Source organism: Geospiza fortis, unplaced genomic scaffold (assembly GCF_000277835.1).
Source record: "Geospiza fortis unplaced genomic scaffold, GeoFor_1.0 scaffold55, whole genome shotgun sequence".
Classification (NCBI taxonomy): domain Eukaryota; kingdom Metazoa; phylum Chordata; class Aves; order Passeriformes; family Thraupidae; genus Geospiza; species Geospiza fortis.
In genome coordinates, this window is record NW_005054308.1 from 1,115,256 (window position 1) to 1,141,210 (window position 25,955).

General features: G+C 36.9%; 1 protein-coding gene across 3 annotated transcripts in view; it reads left to right on the forward strand.

Annotated features, from left to right (window-relative positions):
• GABRB2 (gamma-aminobutyric acid type A receptor beta2 subunit) overlaps positions 1-25,955 on the forward strand; it is a 140,318-nt gene that overhangs the window by 20,286 nt on the left and 94,077 nt on the right. The window lies entirely within an intron of this gene.

Consider the following 25,955-nt stretch of genomic DNA (forward strand, 5'->3'; position numbering starts at 1 on the left):
TTTGACTTATGAAATGTCTTCTTCTTTAGGCATCTGTTGTCAGCAGCTTTCTCTGGGAGCTATTCATTTTGGCTGCATATGCCTCTTTTTTTGGTTAAAACTTATTTTCATTCAGATATCAATTTGAGAGCTGTACCAGTCTTCAGATAGAATATAAGAACTTTAGCTTTATGTGTGTTTATCCATAAACTTTGACTTGGTTATTTTAAAAGATTTGAAATAGTTTCTGCAGTGACTGCATTTAAAAAGTCATCACTTACTAGTGACATATATGCAGTAGCATTTGAGCTAGAGCATTTGTATGTTTGGAAGTAACCCTCTAAAACATCGTTGAGTCCAAGCTCCAGATAAATACTGCCATTTCCATTTATGACCCTTCTAATGCACCCTTCTGTCTTTTCCATGTAGATAAAGTTTGTTTTTATTTTTATCAACTGCATGCTGTTCATGCTATCCCTTTTCCTCTTGCATCTTCATAAATGCTCCTTTAGTAGAATGTCAGTGTGTGCCTAGAGAAGGAAAAAGGTCTGGAATACAGCATGCAATTCTCTGGGCTGATAAAATAATCTGAGGGCAATTTTAGTGCCTCATCTATTGGATCATCTGGACACTGTTGCAGGGTTCCTCTCAGTTCTGTAAAAAAAAAAAATTCCTTGGGTTTTTGGAGCTGAGCCTGAGTTCCCTTTAGCCATATTTCTGCTTTGAATCCTGGAGCCTGAAATGCAAATTAGATGAGAGGACTAGTTAACATTAAATGGCTAATGATGAAGTTTTGTCCTGGTGCTTTGCTGTCTGTACCACAGAGGGAATCACTCATGTAATGCATGTTTTGTTAACTAAAACGTAGTGACAGTGGCACTTTGGTTAGAGCTTGGTCTGGGAGTTCCATAGTCTGTGTTCACAGAAGGGATGACTGTGTACTAAATACTACCAACAGACAATTGTTTGTTAACAGTTTCCCCAGGTACTGTTAGCGCCTTTTTTTAAACAGCTGGTTTTGAATTTCTCCCTAACACCTTCCAAACCCCTATTGCTGAATGAAAACAGTGCAAGAAAAAAAGAAAAAAGGGGAGATAAGAGCATTAGGAACGAATGTGAAAAATACTTCTGTATTACTGTGACTATCCAGTGCTTTGAGAATTTTAATGGAGTACCCATTCATACTGCCTGAAAGAAAACAAATCCAGCACCAGGGAATGTGAGAACATCTGGAGTGCAAGCCAAGTATCTAGGTCAGCAAATGACAGTTAAGTTATTGCTTTTAAATGGTACAAGTTAAGGATAGACAGTGGTTGAGCCTTAGTTCTGTAGGATTATCTTAAAGTCGTGTTTTTTTATTGTTGTTCAGTGATTTAATTTATCTTTCAAGTTGCTGGGAGACCATTAATTTTCAGCTTCAGCAGTTTTCCACGTCATTATTCTATGGCCAAGGTAATTTCATTGATCTTGTTATTAAAAGTGTGACTGCAACAGACTTTGTCGCAGGGGAGCACCACATCTTGAGAGACACTTGTAATAAAGAATAATGTGCCTTTGATGTCTATGTGCTGGTTCTCCAAAGAGGAGAGCTTTTATTTATATTTTCATAAAACTCAATATTTTAAGTCCTGTGATATAGACTTTAGTGCAGCCTGAGGTTATTCTCATTCTGATAGAGGGCAAATTTGAGTGGCCTTGAAGACGTGTTATGTGTCTGGGAGGACTTTATTATATAGGTAAGTGTATTAGGTTGTATAAAAAATGGTGATGTGAATGAGGAATTCAGCTGAGTAATATTGGACATATAAAAGTAGTTTGACCAATATGCCATTGTTTTGTTATCAATATTTTACAGTTGTACAATGCCATGTTATTTTTAGCAGATTGTCTGGAGTTAATGTACTTTTAAAATGGAAATGAATATGTGTGAAATGAATGTGGTTACCTGCAGCAGAATCTTACCTGCTCTTCTTTAAGCATATTGAAAAGTGCATTGCTCTTATCTCAGTCTTATCCTCCAAATAGAAAATACAGATGCACTTTTAAAATAATTCCAGTTTCAGTTTGAGGGCACTTGAATCATACACACAGACACTATAAGCAGCCTTTAGAGTCATTACATTCTGATGGAGAAAGAATATGTGCAGGAACATGGATAAGAAAATAGGAAATACAGAATTTATCTTGGAACTGTGCACTGTAGCTGTCCTTACATTGGGAGTACCTTATTTTATGTAGACTTTTATTTATGACTGGGCATTTTTCAGAAGTAAGCATGAAATTCTGTTTTCAAGGTACAAGATGTATGCCTTATTCCTGTCTAACACATTTATAATCCATAGCATTTTCACTGAGCTGAGAAATGTGTTTCTTTGAATATTTTCTGCCAGCTGATTATCTCAGTTAACTGCAATGTAAAAAAGCTGGCATAGCTTTGCACGTTTGTGTAAGCATGTTTTGTACTCTGTAGAAAGCAATGCAGGAAATAAGTCAGCACTGGGGCTGTGCTCTGCTTGCCTAAACCACAGCTCATTCTTTATGCATTCCTAAATTATTATAAAGAAGCCTCTTGAAAAATTTAGTAATTTTTGTAACAGAAAAGAAAGAAAGAAAAAAAAAAGAGGGAATGCATAGAACAAGCTAAAATTAGTAACCAGCTAATGGCCTGCTTGTTGTTCAGGGGTATGTGCAGCTGACAAGTGATGTGCTGGCAGACTGCAGCCAATTTCCATTAAAAGTCCACACAGGGTTGAAGCAATCTGCAAGTTCCTCATGAGGGAAAGCACAGGTGAGCAGTGCCAGGACCTGAGGGGATGGTCTGAAGCTGTGTCAGGGGAGGTGCAGCCTGGAAAACAGGAAAAGGCTCTTCACCCCGAGGGTGGCTGGGCACTGAACAGGCTCCCCAGGGAGGAGGTCACAGCACCAGCCTGACAGGGCTCAAGGAGAGTTTGGACAATCCTCTTGGATACACAATGTGACCCTTGAGATGTCTTGTGCAGGGTCAGGAGTAGGACATGGGTGATCCTTGTGGGTCCCTTCTAATCCAGAATATTCTGTTATTCTGTAAAGGAAATATTTGTTTAATGTGTTGTGAAAACTTCAGTATAACACATATAAAAAATCTCCAGGAAAATTCTTGCACTCCAAACCACTTCTGGCACTTAAGAGTTGTCATAAAATTCCAGATCTATACTCCTGATGAAATTATCACTTTTACTGGGAACAGACTAGTTATCATCAATCTGTGCTTTGAGCTCTGTTGGGCTGTTTTCAGGGACCAAGAGCTGAGTAGCATCCTCATGGCATGAGCTGGAGCTGATGGGAATTGGGCTTCCCAGGAATTCTTATCTCTCAGATCTGAATTGGAGATTGAAAGTAGTGATGAAAGTCAGAAGTGTGTACTATATGAGAAATTGTCACCTCTGCTTTTGGGCACACACTCCAAACTAGTGTTTGCAATGCAATTAAAAATCACTGTTGTTTCAGAGGACCTTAATTATATGAAAACTGTGGCTCAAGAAAGCTTCAGTATCTTGGTAATTGACTTTGGATTTAAAGTTTTAAAAAGAAGTATAAGTGAAGTGAGTCATATAAAACCAGCAGGCTCTTAGTGATGGATGGTTCCTCTAGACTACAGCTGCATGCCTTAATCCCCTCCTCAGCATCAGTGTGGACTGGTTCCATTCCATAAATAGACCTCATGGTAGAAAATTTTGTCTTTATTTCCACACTTCATTTGCATAATATCTCAGTGGAAATGTTTTCAGTTGAGATAAGAATGAAAACACTGGAGTCTGAAAACTGTGAAATACACATTTTAGAGCAGAAGCCATTAACTTTCATGTTGTCAGTTTTTCTTAGCTGATGTTTAGTAGTCAGAAAAGTGCTTTGTTTCTTAATTCTACTTTTAATTTTTATGACAGGAAGTCAAGTGAACCAAGAGCTAAAGAAGTGAATAAAGTTTAACAAAATAAACTCGCATTAGTGGCATCATTTTGTTGCTGTGAGCAATGTATAACTGATTCATGATGTGATGAGAGTAAGGAGAGAGATCTGTTTTGTCTGCAATCTCTATGACTTAGTAACTGATCTTACTGTCCATATCACCTGTGTTACCTTTCTGTCCTCATATTTTATTTTATCTGGACTTTTTGGAGATGAGCTTTTTTTTTTTTCAGTGTTTGATGTGGATCTGTTCCCTTTTTGGGAAATTCTACCTTTTCCTCTCTGCTCATGTTTTTAGTTTATAAATTGGGAGGTATATAGAAGGAATTAAGTGCTCTAAGCCAAGGTTCAGGTTTTTCGTTTGTTCTTGCTAACCCTTAGCTAACCTTTGTAAAAAAGAGAGTTGGATTTTGCTTTGAGCTTCTGCCATGCTCTCCTTCTGAAGGTCACCTGCCTTTGCTCCCCCACCCTTCTGTGTGGGCTTGTGACCTGGCAGCTGCTGCCTCCTGTTTGCAGGGAATTCACTTTCTGGAATATTCCCCATTTCTTACTCATGACTTCTCATACCTTTTAGTAAAGAGATTGTTGAGGATTTTCTGATGGGAAATAAGAGCTGTGGTTTCATGAGCACATGTCTTTTCAAGTTTGCAACATAATTAGAAGCAGGTGAATGGTGACACAGGTATTTGTGTCAGAATCACACAGAGTTTGAGGGTTTCTTCTTTTGAAGTGTGTTATTCTCATCTACCTGCTATATTCTGAACCTTGTTGCATAAAATGCACATCGAGACAAAAGGCAAAATGTTCATTTTAAGATGTAAGGTACCTCTACTTTCTGCAGAGGGAAACTCATTTCTGGAGCATTCTGTTGTACATATAATAGCACATGTTCCTGTTGATGAATTTGCATTTTAATTCAGAAACACTATGATAAGAAAGAAGTCATTGGGCCAGTGCTGAAAAGTGCAAAATGACACCAAGGAGGTTCATTTAGAGAGCAATTTGAACGAGGGAGTCAGACCTATTTTAGAAGGTACATATAGGTGCTTAAGTGAGCACCACAACAAGAGGAGGCCAAGCAGGTGGCCTATGGGGATCAGACAGAACTGATGACTCAGGTGGAGAGAGCTATGTATAATTGAAAAGCACAGCATTTCTGGTTTTTGAGGTCAAAGTCTGTGAGGATGCAGCTTTGGAAATTTGGAACAGTTGAATGGTGTGATATGCAATGGACATTTTGAGGCATAGACCATTCTCTTATTATGTGTTTGGCCCAGTCCAAGCCTGGGGCGTTAATTTGCAATGAGTTTTAGAGCACTATCCACAGGCAATAATATTTGCACAATAACATTTGTGCAGTTACTGCTGTCACACTAAGAACCTGAGGCAAGTGGACTTTGGGAAAAGGCATGACTGTAATTGTATGGATAAAGCCATTAATTGCCAGCAGATTTCTTTTCAGAGCTATTATTATACATCACAATTTAACCTGTAACACTGAGGAGTTTAAATAGACGCTGAAACATCCCTATACAGTCATTAGTAAAAGCAGCAGGGATGCCAAGAGCCATTACATTGCTAGAAGGTAGGAGGTAAGGAATGCAAGACACCTTGCTGTAAGGCTCCCAGTGGCTGTATGGAAATGAGGGGACCTGTCTAGGGAGGTATGAAACAAAAAAAGACAGCTTGAACAAGAACAAAGAAGGTATTTAATGGATCCTCTCAGTTAAGGGATGAAGAATTATTATGGAGAAAGAAAATAGTAATTTTTCAGAGATCCTGCAATAGAGGAAGAACACAATTATGTGAAATTTGTATTTTAAAAAATCAGCCTTTAATAATGTTACCCAAGTGAAATCAATGACAGGAGATTTATTCAAGTTTATGTACCATTTGTTTTCACTGTCTTAAAGACGATAATAGTTTATATTTCACAGTAGTTTTATTATTTTTTGGATGTGTGGGAGTAATGTTTTTTGCCTGGCCCAAAGCTGGGTAGTTTGGCAGTTTTAGCTCTGGTCTGTCCATATTTGAGGAGAAAGGGATACATTTTTTGCAACTATTTACATTCTTCTCACTGTAATATTCTTTGTTGTCTCATGATAAATCTTCAGGCAGACAAAGCTGCTGCTTGTCTGGAGGAACACTGAGATTAGAAATTTTAGTGGAATCAATATGCTTCTTCCATGCTTTCAGAAGTATTAAAAAGCATTGAGTAGCAGTAGCTACAAATCCAAAGCCTCAGATAAAAGTAAATTAATTTTTCACCTCAGTAACAATAAAGATGCTGGCTTTTCTTTGTTTTTGTTTCCCTCCTCTCTGCATAATCCTCCATTCCTCACTCATTCAACGAGGCAAGGAACTTGCAATCTTACCTGCATCCCTGAGAATGTTCTATGGCAGAAAAAAATCACTCCATTCAGAGTTTTATTAAACTTTTTTTAAAGAAGAGTAATATATGTAATAAATGCTCTGAAGTGGCTTTTAGGTGGCCTTACTTATAGGACAGAAGATTCAGAAAGATAAATGTCCTGTCGAGCCAAAGCAGCGCTCAAAGCAGCGCACAGGAATGATCAAGATAGACAAGTCTGGACCTCAAGAGCTACTTGAGCACCATTTTTAAGGGGCTTGGAGTTTGGTTCTGGTTTTTGGGTTTTTTTGTTTGTTTTTCAATTGAATTACTTCTGAGAACATTTGCAGTTATGTTAACTAGGGTAAAAATTAGGTGATTGGAGAGTCATTTAGCTTCAAGGGAGAATTCATGTGAGCATCTGGTTTTGGGAAGAACAAAAACATGTTATTTAGAGATTTGCATTGCCCTGCAAGGCTTTTGTTAGAGGAGACATTAACTGAAAGACTGTTAATTTAACAGGTAAAAGATTTTTTGATCTCTATTTTTCTGTAAATGCTTCAGAATTTGGTTTTGCATTGCTCAAGAGATAATTTTCTTTCAAAGACCTCTTTTAAGCATATTACAAAAGTAAATGACATTTTATGAATTACTGAGAATACTGCAGGACACTTCCCTATCCACCCCTGTAGATTCTCAGTGGCCAAATTATCATGTATTTGCTGTACATTAATTTCACACCTAATTTGAAGCAGGAGGAGTCTGAACAGTTTTATGTACTCTGCAAAACACATCTTTATTGTGGGGAATGATCCAAAATGGTCAGAAGAAAAGAGGGAAATGTCTGTGGTTTTATTTTTAGCACAGGGAAGGGATTTGAGTTGGTGGTACTGCAACACCTGTGCTTAAGGGTCTTTTCTGTTCATTATCCTGCTCTGTTTCACTCTAATGAGTTCATTGGCATTGAGTTTAGGATTCAAGGAGTTTATTTATGACTACAGAAATGTGGTCACCAATTTCTTTTCATATGACCTGTTCTGACTTTTTTTCCCCTTTGATATGTGGTAATCCCCAAGTTTTTACACTTGGAGTTTTCACAGCACCTCATTAATATATATCACCATGTTTTAAGATTAAAACTTGGCATTGTCTCTGCACCCTTTGACTGTTACATATTGCTACTATTATGGGATTTCTTTCTGTAGTATACCAGTAATATCACTTAAACATTTCTGCAGCAGTGGCAGGTTTTAAGTTATTATTTTCAGAAGTGCTTTAGACTTTTTGAAGTGTGTGAGACAGAAAAATGAAAGAAAGGTGTTACATTCCATTTTTAGAAAAATGAGAAAGTTCTGTTCTTATCAAAGCTGTCTTCTTATCCATGGAAATCTGACTGAGAAAATAATTTTGGTAAACTTTGCCACATAGTCATGTCTAAGTGTAGTCATGGAGCAGTAACATTATTATACATCTCTGAAAAAGAGTTTTCTTTGGCTCTCAGTATTCATGTATTTAGTATCAGCAAAGGTTTCCATCTGTTTTGGTGTTATATGCACAATGAATTTTTTTAAAAATGAAACAGACCTGAAAGGATAAGCATATTTTATGGATGGTTGATGCTCAGAACCGTCTGAAAGGGTTTGGTAAGAACCATAGGAGGTGCTTTTTGCCCATAATAGAATCTATTCAGCTCTGACATTAGTAATGCAGTATTATCTGAAGACAGTCAGGTCAGCTTTTAATGAGGCAAAAATTACCAAGAAAAATGGCATGTAATGTTCTGGAAACAAAAAAGATAGACAATGGTTTTGCAACTGAAAATAGATGCTACCAGCTGTTTTATAGATTGGTCACTGGGGCTTTAATGTGAGATAATTAACTTGACCTCACATAAGGTAAATTATGCTTTTACTCTTTGAGTGCTATGAATGAAAAGCCCTTAGGAACACATAGAATGAACTGTAGGATCAATTTTTAAGTCTGTCTGGTGTTGTTTACTTTAGCTGCCACATTACCTTATGCCACAGGGAGTATAAAAAAGGAAATAACCATCCTTTATCGAGACAGGCAAAACCACAAACATGCAGCACGTGCAATTTTAGTCTACCTCTAGAGCATTAGTGGTATTTTGGTGTCTGCTGAGATAAGTTTAAGTATTGTTAGATTTCTGGTCAAATTCTAGCAAATTTTATCACGTCCAAATCATATAATGTACTGAATACACTTCTGCTAGCAGGGAAATATAGTGAACTTACAGAATGCCTTAACTGGTTTCTTCCTGATCACAGGAGAAGTTTGCAGAAGGCAGAGGAACATAACTGAGCTTTAATGACCAAATGACCAGGTGAACATTAGACCATAAAATGAGGTCTGCATAAAAAGAGGATAAAAATGCCCTGGGCCTAATCTGCTCTCCCAGATTAAGAAAATGAAAGAAAACTTAAAAATTATCAAGACTGTATGCTTTGGAGTTCCTTGAGAGGACCATTCCAAGATTTTATGTCACATTGCCTTCACAGTACCACTTCCTGCTCTGAACTGGATGGGTGCCGATGACATCAGTTGCCTCTGAATAACTGATTAATATGAATGATTTTACTTGTGACAAATTTGATGCTTTCACTTATTCTGGAAGCTCCTTGAGAAATTACTCATAATTCAAATACAAACTGAAAGACAAAAATAGTGCAATAGAGTTCTGTGCAATATAATGGAGCTCGAAGTTGCTAACAGAAAGAATTGAAGCTATACAGTAACATGTAATTCTAAACATGAGGTCTTAGTTCATTAGAGGAAGCTGAATGACAATTGTACAAAAAAAGTTGAACTATTGGAAGCAAGCTTATAATAATCAACACTTTCATGAAGTTTATAATGGAGCACTCTTCTATCAGTTGTTGAAATGAACATGATTATCATTAGAACAGTCTTGGTTTTCCTTCCCATGACTGTCTGTATATTGTCTGTGTTTTGCTGTGAATATGCATGTGATTTAAGCTCCCAAATTTCAAGGTATTTTCAGTTGTTAAAATGTGAAACAGAGCTTTTGTGTCTTTGTTCTCAAGTGCCTGGTGTCTGAGTTATAGTCAAGTTTAATTTTTTCTCTATTCAGCTGGTCCACAGGGGAATCCTTGCTTTAATTAGTAAATTGCTTTTCAGTTATGTTTTTACACAACCAATCATGGTTGAGTTTGCATTGCACTGTGGTGCTTATCCACTCTGTCAAGTTTGTGTTGGGAAACCAGCTCACCAGCTGTTAGGGAAGAAAAGCAGCCAGTTGGCAGCTCTTTCTGAAACCTGGAGGTGCTTATTCAGAACTGAAATACTGGGCTGTGAACTGGTGCACAGAAAGGCTCAGGTTCTTCAGCTCCTGATGGTGTGACCCTGCTGGGCCTCTTGGCCCAGCTGCCCTGCCAGCCCACAGGTCACTGTGTGGGTCAGAGGAGATGCTGCTGCCCCTCGTTTGTGTGCCAGGAGCCAGCAGTGGCAGCAGCACTGGGCAGACCTTTCTCACTAGCGGGCATTTGTGCAAGGAGAGTCAAGAGCCTCTGCTGTCACTGAGGTCTTGTTGTCTGTGGCTCTGCAATGCCTGATGGGTTTCCATTTTCAAATAAAGAGTCTTTTGAACTACCTTTAAAAATGGGTTAAGTGCTTCTGTCTCCAACAGCATTATGCAGCTGTTGCTCTCCCTGCTTGCCCATGCTCTGTGTGTTTTGGGGTGGCTCTTGATGAGCTGACACTGGCTGCAATTGCTCTTCCTACCTAATGCTGCTTAGGAAGATCCATGGGCAGGCACAAGGCAATCACCAGCAAGCCCTGCCTTCACAGTTCTGTCGTCTTTTGCACTAGGCTTCCCCACAGGCCATCCCAAATCTCCATCCACCTAAAAAAATTGGAAAACATTTCTGAAGGTACAGCTCCTTCATGGACATGTGAAGCCTCACTCCAGTCATTTGATTTGCCCTTAGGTGAAGAAGGGTTGCAGGACCTTTTCAGGAGTTCATCATTGTAAAAATTCAAAAAACAAACATTTTTAAAGTAGTGATAGAGTCATGCTTCTGAGACTGAACAAATCTGAGTTACAAGAGCTTTGAGGCTCCTCCTGTGCAGGAGTGAGGAATAAACAACTTGAAGGCAAGAGCAATCTCTTTTGTTTAGATATGTGAAGTCCTAGAAATATGATGTCTCCATGTCTTTTTGGCATCTAGAATACCTCATTTGGAAGGCTAGGTAGGGTAAGTCTTAGTTTCTCTATGTGCCAAATGGCCATAAAAATATAAATCTAATGTTATTTTAAGACTTTGCTGATGTTTATGTGCTGGGATTAAATGTTGCAAATGCTGCAGGTTTTGTAGGTGGTCGGTTCAAATACGGCAATTTTAGAGCAGCACTTTTGAGCAACTGTTGCTCTGTCACAGCAGCAGGTATCAGATCAAATGATTGAACCAATGTCCCCTATTCAGTGTAGTAGAAGTGCCATTTGTACTAGAACATTATCATTGGAATAATGTCCCTTGCTTTGCAAGTGGCTTAGCTGTGCCTTGGCATTTAATAGCAGCAGGAGACCATTATCCTCTAACAATGCACTATTTCATTGACATTGTCTCTTAAGTAACACATACTGCACAAAGAAGTTTCCAGGTGTGTTTCCTTCTATACAGAAGACAAAGTTTATGGTAGCTCATGCAGCTAATTTCTGTTGATCTGCTTTTTCCCTTCATTGGGATACATTTGTGTTCAGATTTTCTTAAGGGATCAACAAATGAAGAAGGAAATTTTTTATGATGATTTTAGAGTGTGTGGGATCTTAAGGCTTTAATTAGAAAGCCATGCAGCTAACCTTCTACTTTTTTGAAAGCTGCATTATGATATGGGGTTGTCTGGTTCTGTTGGTCCTTTTCTGTTTTGGTTTTTTCTTTGGATTTCAGCCTCAGTAACAGCCAGGCTTTTGGCACAGATGTCACCCCTCACTGCATCAGGTCCTGAGTTCTGCCATGTGTTATAATACCAGCCTTCCACATTCTGCAGTAATTTTCTTGCCTGTTTATTTTTCTTTTTTGCCAAACTTAAAGGGATTGGTGCAAAATCATCTACTAGATTTGGAAATCTAAAAAAAAAAAAAGAGACAATAATCTTCTCAGCCTGTTCTCCAGATACAGATATCATTTCAGCCATAGATCTCTGTAGAATGACCTATATTCTCAAACACTGTAATTTTGCTCATCTATTCCTGTATTTGCCTCGTTGCAGTTTTTCTTCCTTGAATGTGCAAATATGTCGTTTATTTTTGTGGAACTAATATACTAATGTCTTGTCACTATCAGGTTTTTCCCAGATGTGGGGTACCCTTAGCTAGTTGCAGATAACTTTGCTTGGCATAACAAAATTATATCTTTAAAGAATAGCCATGCAGAACAGGAGGTGCTAAGTCTGCAATAGATGCAAAAAAATCCACCAGTGAAAGATTGGAAGCAGTCTGTGAATTGGAGGTACAAAAGTGATTTCTTAAACTTTTATCATGTCCATGTTTAGGCTTGTTGTTCATGCGTAGCAGTGGCACCTCTTGCTTTTAGGTGTGATGTTTGGTTCTTCTTCATCAGACATATAGGAGGATGAGGGTTTTAGTTGCTTTAACTGACATTTTGAAACTTGCTGTTTGAGATGCTTTGGATTGTTGCTCTTCCAGACTTTGTATTCTGTGCTGTAGTCTGGAAAATTTCCTCTATTTTCTCATACCAATTTTGCATATGTAATGTGCAATATGTGGATATTGTGATCTAGGTTTCAATAACCTGTTCAGCTAGAGTAAGATATATTCATTGAAATCCCATTTTATGGGAAGACAGAAAAAAATAAATTATGTAGACAAATGGATCATTACAAGAAAAAAAAATAAAAATCAAAACATGAACAACTAATTAAAATGAATGCATAAAAGCATCCAAACATCAGTCCCTAACCCCTATTAATTGTTAATAAAATATTGAAAAAATATATTTTATTGAAATTCCCAATGAACCCTTCCACATATGACATGATTAACTTATTTTATAAATACCTGTATTGCACAGCAATATATCTGTGAGTGGTTGAGAAAGTGACCTGGAGGAGGAAGTGCTGTGAAGAGACTGCAGCACTCGGCTGTATATTTTAAACCAAAAGATTCATAGGTGAATTAAGATGTGCTTTCCAGCGTTACTGGCTCCAGATACAATCTGGATTTGACCTGTTGATTTGAATCTGGGTTTCAGCATGATTGCTGCTGAACTAGAATGGACAGGCACCTACCCTGCTGCTAAAGACCACAACAACCCCCTTGTGTCTTGTTCTGCTCTACCCACTCCTGCAGCAAGGCTGGTGCTGCACTGCCTGGAAGTCATCTGCTCATGTCAAAGAGAACTCTTGACTGCATAATCAAAGTGCTGGCCCCTTTACTCTGAACAAAACCAACATCTCCATGGTAGCTGCATTTTTCACGGTAGAGTATTAGGAAAACAATGAGAAGAAATTAATCTGTGTATTTTTAATCTGCTACTTTAAGTATTTAGCTTTATGTGAAAATGTCCACTTAATATATTTCAAGTCATATGCGCCCATGTAAGTGTGGGCAAGATCATTGGCTTTCCTGTCAATTTTTGTTTAGAAGTAGTAGATGAAGATTTAATAATAGTATTTCCTTGGGGTTGTTGCAACAAGGTGTGGTAACTTCACCACGAGTCTCATGCACTTACGTGCCACCTATTTTTTCACGCATTCTGTTGAGCTGACCTTAGGAAGTTAATTACTACTTAGTGACATTATAAAGTGATCTCACAACTGCAAATTGATAGAATTACTGTGACCTACAATGCTTCTGATAGTGCCCTCAGATGTTGAGGTAGAACTTTAGGACACAAGTCACTGAAGTTCAGGAGAAAATAACAAGTTTTAATTTTTTTCTTCTTTCTTAGTTTATTTCCTTTTCTTTTTTTGATTAGGGATGGCAATTGGAATAATTCACTGCTGATTGTATGATGGCACATTGTCCTAAGCAGAACATTTTCCATAAACATTTCTTCCATAAGTAATTTTAACTTATGTCAAATACTTATGAATCATCCTCTTATCACTTACAAAAAAGAACTTTTAGTCTTCCATCTGTTTCTCCTTAATTTTCAGCTTTATTATACAAGCAATTACAATTTTCATCTTCTAAAAAATTCACTACACAGTTAATTTCCAACAGAAGGTAAATGAATAAAAATTTGTTTTCTTTAGTATTAGCCTGTCTGTTATTCTATGCTTGGCTGGCAGCCAAGAATATTGGATTTCAATATTCAGGTTTTACAATATGACTTTTAATGTTAATAATAGATAATATGTGTGAATATTGTGTAAATTATCCAGTGGTTGGAATCTGAACCCTCTTTTACCCTTCTCTTTTGTTTTCTGTTTAATTCTAAGCAGAATGGTTAATTATACTGAACTAAGATGATTGTTAACAATTGCTATTGTGCTACAAATAAGCATGAAGTAATGAATAGACTGAGGTTTCCCTATTAACTAGGAATTTCCTGTGAAGTTGTGCTGTTCTTGAACATGGAAATTAAGAAAATAACTTATAAATAGCAGCTTTTCCAAGCTCACTCACTGCAGTTGTTGTATTGTCATGTTCTCGAATCATGAAAACCCATCTGTTATGGTACTAAAGTGTCATGATATCCTTAAGAATAATACTCAGTAATTTAGTACTTCTGTCTGTTTTGTTGTAACTTCATCTGGGTAGAAGAGGAGGTTAAATTTTAAATACATGATGTGCTCATAAAAGTTGAGGTCTGTGATATGGAGGGGTACATTTTTGATTAAATCATCCAAAGACTTACTTACAATTATACATTTTTATATAGCAGAATGCAGAGAGAATTTTTTTTCTTGCTAAGAAAAATTAGTTCATGTAGTTTTTTGATTTTTATTTCCATTTGACTTAAAGGAATCACACGCAGGTAAGGATTTAGAATAAACTTAGACTAGGGAATAAAAAAATGTATTTACTGTTTAGTTAACTGATTAATGGGTTCATTTTTTACAAAGTATGATATCAATGTAAATAAAAAGCAAATGAAATAAAGTACAAAAATGCTTTTCTTGTACCGTGATCTAGAGAAATAAGGATCAAGATAAAACCTAAGAATCAAAGAGAATCTAATGAAGAATCCATTTTTCAGTGGCTCACATTTATCTCAAGTTGAGAAGCTCAGAATTGTCACTGTCTGCATCAAAAATCCATAGAAGTTTTGTTTGGGGTTTTTTTTTCCCAAAGCCCTATTCTGAGGTGAACCCGTTATTTCACTAGGTGAAGGATTAGCAGACGTGTAAATCTTCTTGCCTAAAATCTCTGATCCTGCATGAAACTGAAAGAGAGATCTGGTTTTGCCTGAGAATTTACCTGGTTTGTCTTGTTTGGTGCCAGGGGTTCGTTTTTGTTTTTTGTTTTTTTTAATACCCTTCGCAGTATTGATTTGATAAAGTGCTCCTTTGTAAAACCCCAAATGATATGCTTAGTTTTAAGCACTTAATATTTTCCTCAGGAAAGGTGCTTTTATGTACTATTGACTGTATTTACTTTCTGTTTGTGCAAATTTTGCTATAATTAATTTTAGGTATTTTTTCCTATTTAATCTAAACAGGCTTTAATTCTCCTATGCTCAGAGAGCATCTCCAGCTGTAAATATTCCTTGCTGAATAGCTGAAACAAGCAGACACTAAATTCATGTTTCAGTGAGTTCCTAAATAATTGTGTGTGAGAGCGCTGCATTCCAAGTGTAATTGGTTAATTGTGAGCTGCTGTAGATAATCATGTTATGCCGTAGGCCAGCTGAGGTCTAGCTTGACTTTTTGAACACTGCAGAGATGAGGAGATAATTTGAGAGGAGTACTTAATTGTAATATTTGGTGACATTAATCACAAGTTGTCTAATACAAGAAATGAAGCAATTAATTTAGGGTGCGCTTGTCTCAAAGCGCTCATGGAACAGCCCAGGTTGGGAAGGACCTCGGAAGATCATATGTACTTGCTTATATTCCCTGTTCTTCCCTCTTCACACTCACTGAGGGGAAAAAAAACCACCACCAAACAAATCAAAAACCTGCCAAATTGTGCACCAGTTTTCTAGATAAGACCATGAAGTCTCGGTAGTATTTTCATTAGTGAAATCACTGTTAATGCAACATACTCCAAGCATCTGCAACATTCTGCAGTGTTCAGGAGGAGACCTTGGTACAGGTGATAAAGAAATATTGCATCAAGTAACACAACAAAAACAAACAGTAAAAAACTTGCATTGATATAGAGCAGAACTTCAAACCAAGTTAAATGCAAATGATGGCAATAAATGAGCTACTTTGAGGAGAATCAATAAAGACATTTTTGGGAGGAGTGTGTAAGTGCTGGGTCTGAAATGCTGTTTGGAATGAATAGCTACTGTTTGTTTGAAGATTTTTGCTTAACTTTAGGATTGGCTTAGGTACGGGGATAACAGAGCCGTGATAAAACATAAATACCTTTTAAAAGGTAGAACAATAAGATTTTCAAAATCCTTTATGTGTTTATGATTCAAATTGGTGTTTGAAAACATGGTTTATTCTCATAATGGTTTTTTTATATTTTAAGTCAAACTAAAATAGTTTTATCCATGCTAACAATTTTTATTCATTGTGTTGATTTAATCATGTCTATATATCCTCTCTTTGTATTTAAATTGATTTTTAGACATTTGGGAAGAAAGAATATTGTTGCAAGAATATAAGACCAGAACTTTTCACTAGCATGATTCCTTTTTTTTTAAGATCTAGAACCCGTACCTAATCTACTCTGTATGTTACTTATCATAATGAACTGAGATATAACAATTATTTCAGGAAAGCACTACAAACAACGGAGAGAACTGTAGGTAGAATTCCCATATACCAATCTCGTTTGTCAAACAAAGTTTCTGATAAACTTATACTTTTAATTTAAATACCCCTAGATATGTAACACTTGTCTCAAAATAATTGTACAGCTATTCTATCCTCAAGAGCAGGGCAGAGCACATGGGGCAGTACTTAACAATTTAGTTGTTAAAAAATTATTATGAGCTATGTTTCCTTTCTTTTCTAATTTTTTCACTGCAAAGAAGGTTTCAAGCTTCCTAGAGGTTGGTTATGGGTTAGCTTGAAACTATGACATTGAAAAACCCCAAGTCCTGCCTGTAAAAACAGAGAAGGGTTTCTTATCCATGGTGCTGGTATCAAATTTGGGTTCTGTTTTGTTTGCTTATAAATATGGATCTGAATGCTTCTTCATTTTCCCTGTGACTTTCTGGGAAAGATGGTGATCAGAATTCAAGAATAGAGTGTTGATAAGTAAAGCCCAGTAGGTAAAAAAAAGTGTAGTGTGTAATGCTGGGGTGTTAGTGCTTGCTCTCTTTCTTGCTTACTTAATGGGAGGGAGGAAAATGAGAAAGAGAGAGGCTGTTTCATAGGAGTCAGTTATCTCTTTCTGACAAGTGCTTTACTGAGGAATTAACTTTTTAAAATGAAACAATCATTCTTAATGGGAAAAATTTATAGAGCTTTTACTTTCTTTGGACATGATGGAGAAGGCATCTCAAAGAAGAGTTTCTTTAAAAAAAATCCTAAATTTCAAGTAGTGTGTAGCAACATAAGAATATGTTGTAAAGCACTTTGGTGACTCTTGAGACAGGAAGCGTGCTGTTATCTTAGGAGAATAGATGTGTCATCAATCAAACCAGTGAACTGCTGTATAAATGCATTTCATGCATGGATTAACCAGCTGCTAGCCAGTAGATATCAAATCGATGTGTGCTGCTTCCCAGCTAATATGGAATGTGCTCAAGCACAAATACTATATCCAGCACATGAGGTCATGGCTACAAATATATGAGCTGCTGGAGGTTTTGCTTGTCTAGCAGCTGCTAAAGCCCTGCACTTATTGCTGTGGCTCTGCACTTACTTACTATGGTCTAATAATTTGAGAGAAAAGGCAAAGCATTTCAGCTAATGTCTTTTTGAACCTATTATGAATAACATATTTAACAAAATCTTCATTGTGAAGGTAGAAAATCCAGTGTTAGAAGTTCATCAGGACTGAAGAAGCTGCCAGGAGATGAGTCATTGTTTTCAGGACAATCTCAGCAGAGTCATAACAAAGCTTTTTTGATTATTTTTGTGTCTTTGTATGTTTGATGTGTTTTTTATTTTAATTTCTCTCTAAATTTCTTACAGTAGGACTGCAAAATATGTTTGATATCTTCTGACCATTGGAGGGAAAGGGAAATAATGGTTCTGTCAGAAACAGGGATTGAAACTCTTTTGCCAGGTCATTTTATGAATGAAAACTTGTTTTGTGTAAGCTTTAAGGAATGTTTGATTAGTTTCTCCTGCAAATTTAGTGTTTGTTTCTGATTCATGGATTAGTTGATTTCCATATCTTTATCAATTTTTTTCAGAGTTTTTAATGTAAGAATTTACAGGTTTTAAGTTGGACTACGTCCCTGGAGTTCTTTATAACAGAGCTCATTGACTTGGTTAATTTTGATTTATTTCCAAATATATAAAGATGTGAGAATGATAATCCAATTCCACATGTCAAAAAAGGAACCAAATGCATTCTTTTACCTGTGGAAAAAATGACTACTGCTTTTGGAAACACTTTTTTAGTGTTCCTTCAGCTGTGAAGAAAAAGCAAAACCCTTTCTCAAGGGCTTCTGAAGTATTCATAGAGTTCTGATTCTTAGGCATTTCATTTTCCAGAAATTTCAATGAATGTCAAGTGTGTGAAGTAGCGAGAAGGCAGGAAATATTGTATCCAGACTGCTGGTTTGGATGTCCAGATGGAAGGAATGATGTCAAGCTGAGTCCCAGCAGGTTGTGTAAATGCCTTCCAGTAAGAGTAGCTGGAGGGAACTGCTGTGGAAGTTGAAAGTTTGCTCTGTGCAAGATCTTAAAATTGCTTAAAACCCAATCATGTGTCTGCCAAGTCAAATACATTTAAAGTACAATTATAATGAAGCAGCTTAGTTTAAAATGTGATCTGTGTTTCCTGAGTAATTTCCTGATGCACTTATACGGGTATTTGCTAGATGGGTTGAAAAGCATGGACCCAGGAATGTATTTATTGCAATTTCCCCAACATGCAGTCTGATGAGGAGGGGAGGGAAAAAGTATGGTATCCTTATTTTGTTAAAATAGCTGGATTTGTATTAATGCCAAGTAAGAAATACTTTCCATGCCATTTCCATTTCCATATATCTTTCATTCCTTGAGAAAAGGTTCTCTTGAGTCTTGTTCTTGAACTTTCCAGCTGTAAAAACAGTTACTTGCACTCAGTCACTGAAATACAAGGCTGACTTGAACCCTGGAAGAAATAGTGAACCACAAAGGAGGTGACAAATTTTGAAGGTTGAGATGAGGTATTTAATCAGACACAATTAAATAAACTCATTTGGTAGTAAAGGATGCCAAATTAATTTTTTAAATTTTGATTCTTGGAGTATATTTCTGAACTGATAGTACAAGTGTAGAGACATTATTAGCTCTTGATGAAAAGATAGCTTCAGTCTGATAAAATATAATAAGGATTGTTTACAAAGTATCTATTAACAGTGTTGAAAGTGGAAATAAATTCTTTAATTGCATAGAAACTTCTTTGGCACAGATGGAAACCTTGAAGATTAAGAGAGAAAGAACAAAAAAAGGCAAAAATCCTGTACTGTATAGGAGCAGGGAATATTTTCACGAGAAATTGTTGGTGCCAGTTGAAGAATATAGGAAATAGTGAACAATGGCTGCATTCAAAACCTCAGTGGTAACAGAATCCTGTTGATTTCTAAGTGTCTCAAATAGTAGTGAGATTAAAGAGTGGAGGCAATTGCTGATAAAATGACACAAAAAGACTGGAATAATAATACACTAAACAGAACAGATAAAAGTGGTAGTGTGCAGTGGCTCTAAAAATCAGACAATGGTGATTTTGAATCAAACTGAAATTAAGTTGCAGTCACTGCTAGATTAGGGTGACCATCCTGATTTTTCCTTTTTGAAGGATAGGGAGCTTCCTTCTAAATGCAAGTAGCAGTTTCATTGTTATTGAAGTTTTGTTCTGATCCCTTTCCAAGAGGTTTGAAAGCCCTGAGCAGCTTGGTCTGACCTCACAGTAGATCTTGCTTTGAGTGTGAGGATGAACTGGAGGAAAATACCCCTTTGTGACAGAGGCACTTGTAATGAAGTTTTTGCTCTGAGATATTCCAAGAGGGTTTGGCTTTGCTGAGCCAGGAACAATTTAGAGTATAATTAATTACTATTAGAGATGCAAAATTTTTCCACCTGTTTTTTTCAGATTTTTTCCTAGAGCATAATAATAATAATTTTTCTTTCTTCTGAATACATAATATATTCTCTTGCAGTGTCTCAACTAAGTGTATTCTCTTTGCTGAAGTGTTGCGCTGTCATGCAAATTGGACCTTCTACCAGCTTCCACAGGCTTGTCATCACTGAAAGAAATGATATGTATTATAATAAATTGTCTTTTTTACTTCAGTGCTGCCAGTTCTCTGCCGTGCCTGACATTTTTGAGAGGAAACAGCCTGTCACATTGTGGGCTTCAGGGAGGAGAGCTATACAGGAAAAGGTCTAGGTGACGTGACACTATTGCTTATTTTTTTTTCATCCTCATGCTCTTCGCTGCTCAGATTTCATTAAATCTGTACACAAAGTTGCAGTATGCAAGGGATTATTGCTGAGGAAGGGTTGAATTGGGATGGTTTGTCTGTTCCCACAAGATTGATGTGCAAACAGGGAGGAAACACATCCGTTCGCAGCGCAGCCTCTGGCGTATTGCACCAAGATACAGAAACACTTCTGGGGATGTTTCTGGGGAGATTTGTGCTCTCCAGAGCACTTTGCTCCCTTCAAGGTGTCAGTTTGTTACTGCTGGATTAATGAACCGTTTTAGAGAGCTGGGAATCAGCAGGGCAGAGGATGAAGTGTTGTGGAATGTGACAGTGTTTTACAGGGGAGAGCTGCTGCTGGTGCTCCTCATGGGACTGGGGAATGGCATGAGAAAACTGCCAGGTCACCCTTGCCTAGAAACAGCTCTGGTTCTGTTTCCAAAGTGCTTGTATTTGACAAAGATTTAGAAGAAAAAGAAAAAAAAAACATAAAAAATGCCAAGAAAATCAGAATAAAAATCTACAATTTAGTACATTTTTCAGATGTTACTTGCAATGATCTGGAGCAGCATTAACTTGCAATTCTTTCAGTCTCTGAATGAATTCTCAAGGCTTTGTTTGTGAAGGAACTTAGGAATCTATAAAGCATAAGGAAAAAGAGCGCTTATTCAAAAGCTATGCCAGTTTAGTTCTGCATCTAGGCAAAACCTGAATTCTCAGATTTGAGCCAGAGTTCATCTATCAATAACTATTTTCTTACTCTGGAATTCCTCCCTCTGCCCCCCTCCCCCCTCCCAAAAGCATCAGACATTCGGGGTTCTGGTTGTTATTTCTATTTTTTCACTCTTTAGTCTCTTCTGCAACACAGTATCTTAGGCCACCATCTGCTCCCACCGACCTTTCAGCTGGATCTCCAGTTCTTCTTAACCACAGGTTTATTTCCACTCTACTTAATGATTATGATCTTTTTGTTGTTGTTGTTCTTTAGTATTTTCAACAAATTCTCTACTATTTTGCAAGGCAATTACGTAATATGCTATAATAGAAACAATATAAATATGATTTCTGTTGAAGGTATTTACCTTTCTGAAGATCTGTGGAATTGTACAATAACATAGGGAATGATCTGTGAGCTCTGGGAAATAATTTGAGATACACAAGTAAAGAAAACTTTGAAATTCAAATATCAATAAACTTTTTGATGTTTCTTGTGGCCTAAAATATTTTACTTCAAACACAACTAAATAATGATTTTGTCTGAGGCAGCAAACTGCTGTTTTCATAACTTGTTTTAAGTGAGAGTAGTTGCGTTTATTCTTTGTATTCTGAATTTGCTTTATTCATCTGACAATCCTGCAGTGCTGTGTCAGGATGATGAGATCCTTTAGAGGAGAACAATCTCAGGATCTCAGACACATGACTCTGTTAACCAAGCAGCAGTTAGATTACACTTTCCACTCCAGGTTCACTTTAATCAATCTTCCTCTTATTATCAAGAGACAGCACACCAGGGAGAGCTGGAAGAGCTGTGGCAGAAGCTCGCTGGTTTCAGTGATGTGCAGATTGCTGGCTCAGGAGAAGTGCAGTGTCATGATTCAGTCTGGTGACCTGTCAGAAAGTAAAATCAAGTGTCACGGAGTCTTGCTAAACTAATTAAGGTTACAGGGAATTTATCAGCCAGAACGGCTTCATTTCATTTCAGTGCATGAAATCCATTGTTCTGTGAGGCTGTGCCATTATCTAAATCACCATGGAAAAACATACATATAATATGAATATTATAAATATTGGCTACCCTCAGGAGACACAGATTCATGCTCTTGATGCTGAAATCCTACAGTCTCTTATTTCAGATTTCATACAATCAGGATCAAAACTTTCCTGTAAGTAGTCAAGCTCTGGTGACACTCATTTGGCTTTCATACCGAAGCCTCTTGCTTGATTCTGTAACACTGTGTTTTTCTGAGAGCTGTGGTGGGAGATAAACAGCCAATCTTGGCTGCTTTGCTCAGCTGACAAATGAGAATTGCTGATGAATAATTCCAGGAGAGTTGCAGCAAGGTAAATGGTAAGCTTGGTGTTGGGATCTTCTTTTTGGAAAGGTCGTAAACTTGTGAAGATGTAATTCCCATCAAAGAAAAGTCCCCTAGTAGGTTTTAGAAGACTCAATTAATTACAAGTGTTTCACAGATCTAAAGCCAGCTTGGGAAGTCAGATTTGATAGAGAGAATTCAACTTGAATTCTGTGTAAGGTTCCTGATGTCATTGTTTGTGCTTTTTTATTTGTTTTGAGGACTTTTTAAAAGTTATTTTGAAATAAAGATTTTCAGAATATGAAAAATACTTTTTTTGAAAGGGCATATGACTATTTTGGCATTTCTTTGGTATCTCCATTCCTTCAACAGTTCTTTCTACTTTTATACATCATTTTGTGGATTTTCTGGTGTCTTCAGCGTTAAGCAGACTTTTTACATTATTTTTTTCCATGAGAGACTGAGATGGATAACTCTGAATCAAACGTTGTAGTGATTGGTTTTAAATAAAAAGAGGATTGAAAGGATTGTCAATCAGCACTTTTAAATGTTATAAACAAACAGTTTTTTAAATGTACGTGTTAAATAAATCTTCAGCTTCAAGCATTTTCAGAAGGAAATTATTTTGTTTTAAAATAGCCATAAGTGGAAATGTAGTAAAGCATTTTTACAAGTTAGTAATAACCAGGAATGTGATGAGGAGTGGACTTAAGCCAAACCACAGATGAGTTCTCCATTCATTACTGCAGAGCAATAATTAACAGCTTCTTCAGCTTCACTCTGTGTTTGTCTATAGACTGTCTATAGTCTTCACTCTGTGTTTACAATATACAGAATGCTTATTATATACATTAGATATTGTGTATTTCTTCTGCTTATTTTTTTCTCCTCTGAAGTTTCCTGCGTTTATTGCTTCCAGTGTTTCAGTAGCTGTTTTCTAGCCCTGTTAATACAAGTGTTGGTTACAGTGTTAAGCTGCAGTGTGAATCAGTCCTGATCTGTGTAATGCAGAAGAAGGAGCTATATTTTAAATCTTTTCTCACGTTGGACCTTATTATTATGCTTTGAAAAAAATTACATCTGGTAGAGTCTTTTGCATTAGACACCCACTGTCATTGTGAATATTCATGACCTCCATTTCCTTTTTTGCCTTGATTCTTTTCCCAATACAAAAAGAGGATCAGCAATATGTCAGTTATTGGCCCATGGGTAGGTTTAGCCAAGGCCTGTGTTCTAATCTTTTTAAACTAATAATAGGCCCAAACTGATTTTTTCTTTTTTTTTTTTTTTTGCTTAAACATTTATGTGAGAGCATGAAAGATATGTCAGAACATAAATAAGAATGCCAATATTCAGTTTTGATGCTTTCCTGTCCAGTATCTTCTGTTACATAATTGAAATCGATGGCCATTCACTGACACCATGTCTGTCTGTAACACTTCTGTTTATCTAAATACAAGTTTAAATCCTCAGTGTATTTACATTTCCAGCAGCTAAGATGTTTGCAGGCAACAACTGCAGAATAAAAGTTACTCATGAATATGCTAATACTAATGAAACTGTTAGATAGTTTTTTATTCATACGGAAAATTATGCATAAACATTAACTTTGTCTTATATTTGCTGCTCTTTGGTTCATTGTATGAAATAAAGAAGAGGGAAAGTGGAAAGGTGAAGTGAGGAAAAGAGACTTCTTTGATCACAATAGAATAGGGGTAATGATCCATTTTCTGATGCCTAAATTTTTGCTCTGGACAGAACAAAAAACTTTATTAAATTTAGATCTACGCAAACAATGGAATAATAATGAAGTAATTAAAAATAATTAAAACTACAAAATCAATAATATTTACAGAAAAGATGTTTACTTCTTTATATTCTAGTTTTTTCTTGCAACTTTGTCAACACTAATACAGTTTTATACAGCATGTCATGTCCAGGGCAACTGAGGAACCTCTTTATTTCTACGGTAGAAGTGTGTCTATGTGGTAGTGCTGCAGTCAGTGCCTTTGTCGTTTGTGTCTGTGCAATGGTTTGCACTGACCCCATCATCAGGAGCTTTGGGCTTGGAGTTCTCTCAGCTCATTAGAATTAGTTCCTTGTGCAAGGCTGTGAAAATGAATTTGCTCCTGTTTCCTCTTCAAACTTACACTGGTTCTAACAATCTCATCCTGTGAATTTAAAAGGATGCTAAACCTTAACAAAATTAAAATAATCCTTCTATTCCTCTACTTCTTTCTGTGTCTCTCTTCCTGGAGACAAGGTATTTACATGTTTGTTTTGCTATTTATCCCTAGAATAGAGGGGAATGCCCATATTTAATGTGAGTTTAACAGGCTTTTTCTTGTAGTATTCCTATTAGATGAGAGTGTTCTTAATGTCAACATGTAAAGGGTCCTGGGATACTTTAAGGACATTTTGTACCAGCACACCTTTTTTGAATTACTCTTTCATTTGGGATTTTGAAAACAGATGCCTCTCTCCTTTCTAAGGAATAGATCACAGTTTATGTGACAGATTTTGCTTTTTTCTATCTTATCAATTTCACTTTGAAATATGTAGCTTGGAACATCTTTGGAGTTTTTTAAAATTATCATTAAAAATAGAAACCTAAATTCAAAAGCTTGTGAGAGTTTTATAACCATTTCAAAGGGTTTCTGTTTTGACCATCAGAAACTCCAGTCACGTCTGAAAACTAGGGCCAACAGATGACAAATAATTTTTAGTCAGAGCACCAGCTCTTTCTGGAACACAGTGTGTTTGATTTTAAGCTCCAGCCTGGTGACTTGGCTTTTCTTTCAGCAATGCCAGTGCTCCAAATTTACAGTTTTATGTAATTCACTTCTATGCAATGAACCATATATGTTTAGGGTTTTTCCTCCTCTTCTTTTCCTCTTTTACTGAGGTGCAAAAAGGAAAGCATGTTCTATGTATTTATGCAGTATATTAATACATGTAGGTTATTCCTTGGAATAGGAATGAAATGCAGCATTCCAAGGATAATAGAGAATCAATTGCTATAAATCATTACTTGATGATGTGATATATTAGTATAATAAAGACTGATAAATTTTCCTACTGGAGATTTTCTGATAGCTGGTTATGAATCAAATCCTGCAGAACAGTGATGAAGCATAACAGTAAAATTCCTCTGATGTAGGTGGAAGGCTCTTGCAAGCTCATCTCATCCTGACCCTGGGGAGGTGGGAAGAGATTTCAGATCATTAAAACTGATCAGATTGTAGAACAGCACCCAGTGGAATATATTTGGTATTTAAAGAGCTGGGAAGGCTTATTTGGTGTTTGCCTACTTGAGTCCCTGCAGAGTGGCTGTTGTGGCACCTGGCCAGAGTTGCTGGGGTTCCAGGCATGGCCAGGGATGCAGCAAGGGAAGGGGATTGACCCAGAACCAGTGCAGACAGGAGCACTGGAGGGACAGCAGTACCATCTGTGGTTTGTGTTGGGCAGGAGGAAATGCTTCACTGAAAATTGAAAAGGCATTTTCAAGCCCAGGTACATGGGCTCTTCTGGAGAGGGATGAGAGGGAAAAAAAAGTCTTTCCTCCACTGAAATGCACATTTCTATACAAAAATAGTTTATACTGATTCTTCTGAGTGCACACTGCTCTGCAGAAGAGGCAGGGTCACTTAGTTTCAGGGTTCTGTGTCATTGCTTACAGAATTCCTCTGAAATAGCCACAGTTCTCACAGGCCTCTCTAGTTCAAGGGTGGGTATTGTACATGGTAAAGAGAATAATTACAGCAACCCAATTTCAGTGATTTCCTACTGGGGTGCTCTGTCTGGGAAACTGCAGAATAAGAAAAATTTATTTTTGTATTATCTGAGATGTTCTATATAGTGTTCACATGTCAAATATCCTTTTAAATGAGAATGCTTGTAAAACACACTTGTGGCTTTTGCTTTTAAAGTAGTTCAGCA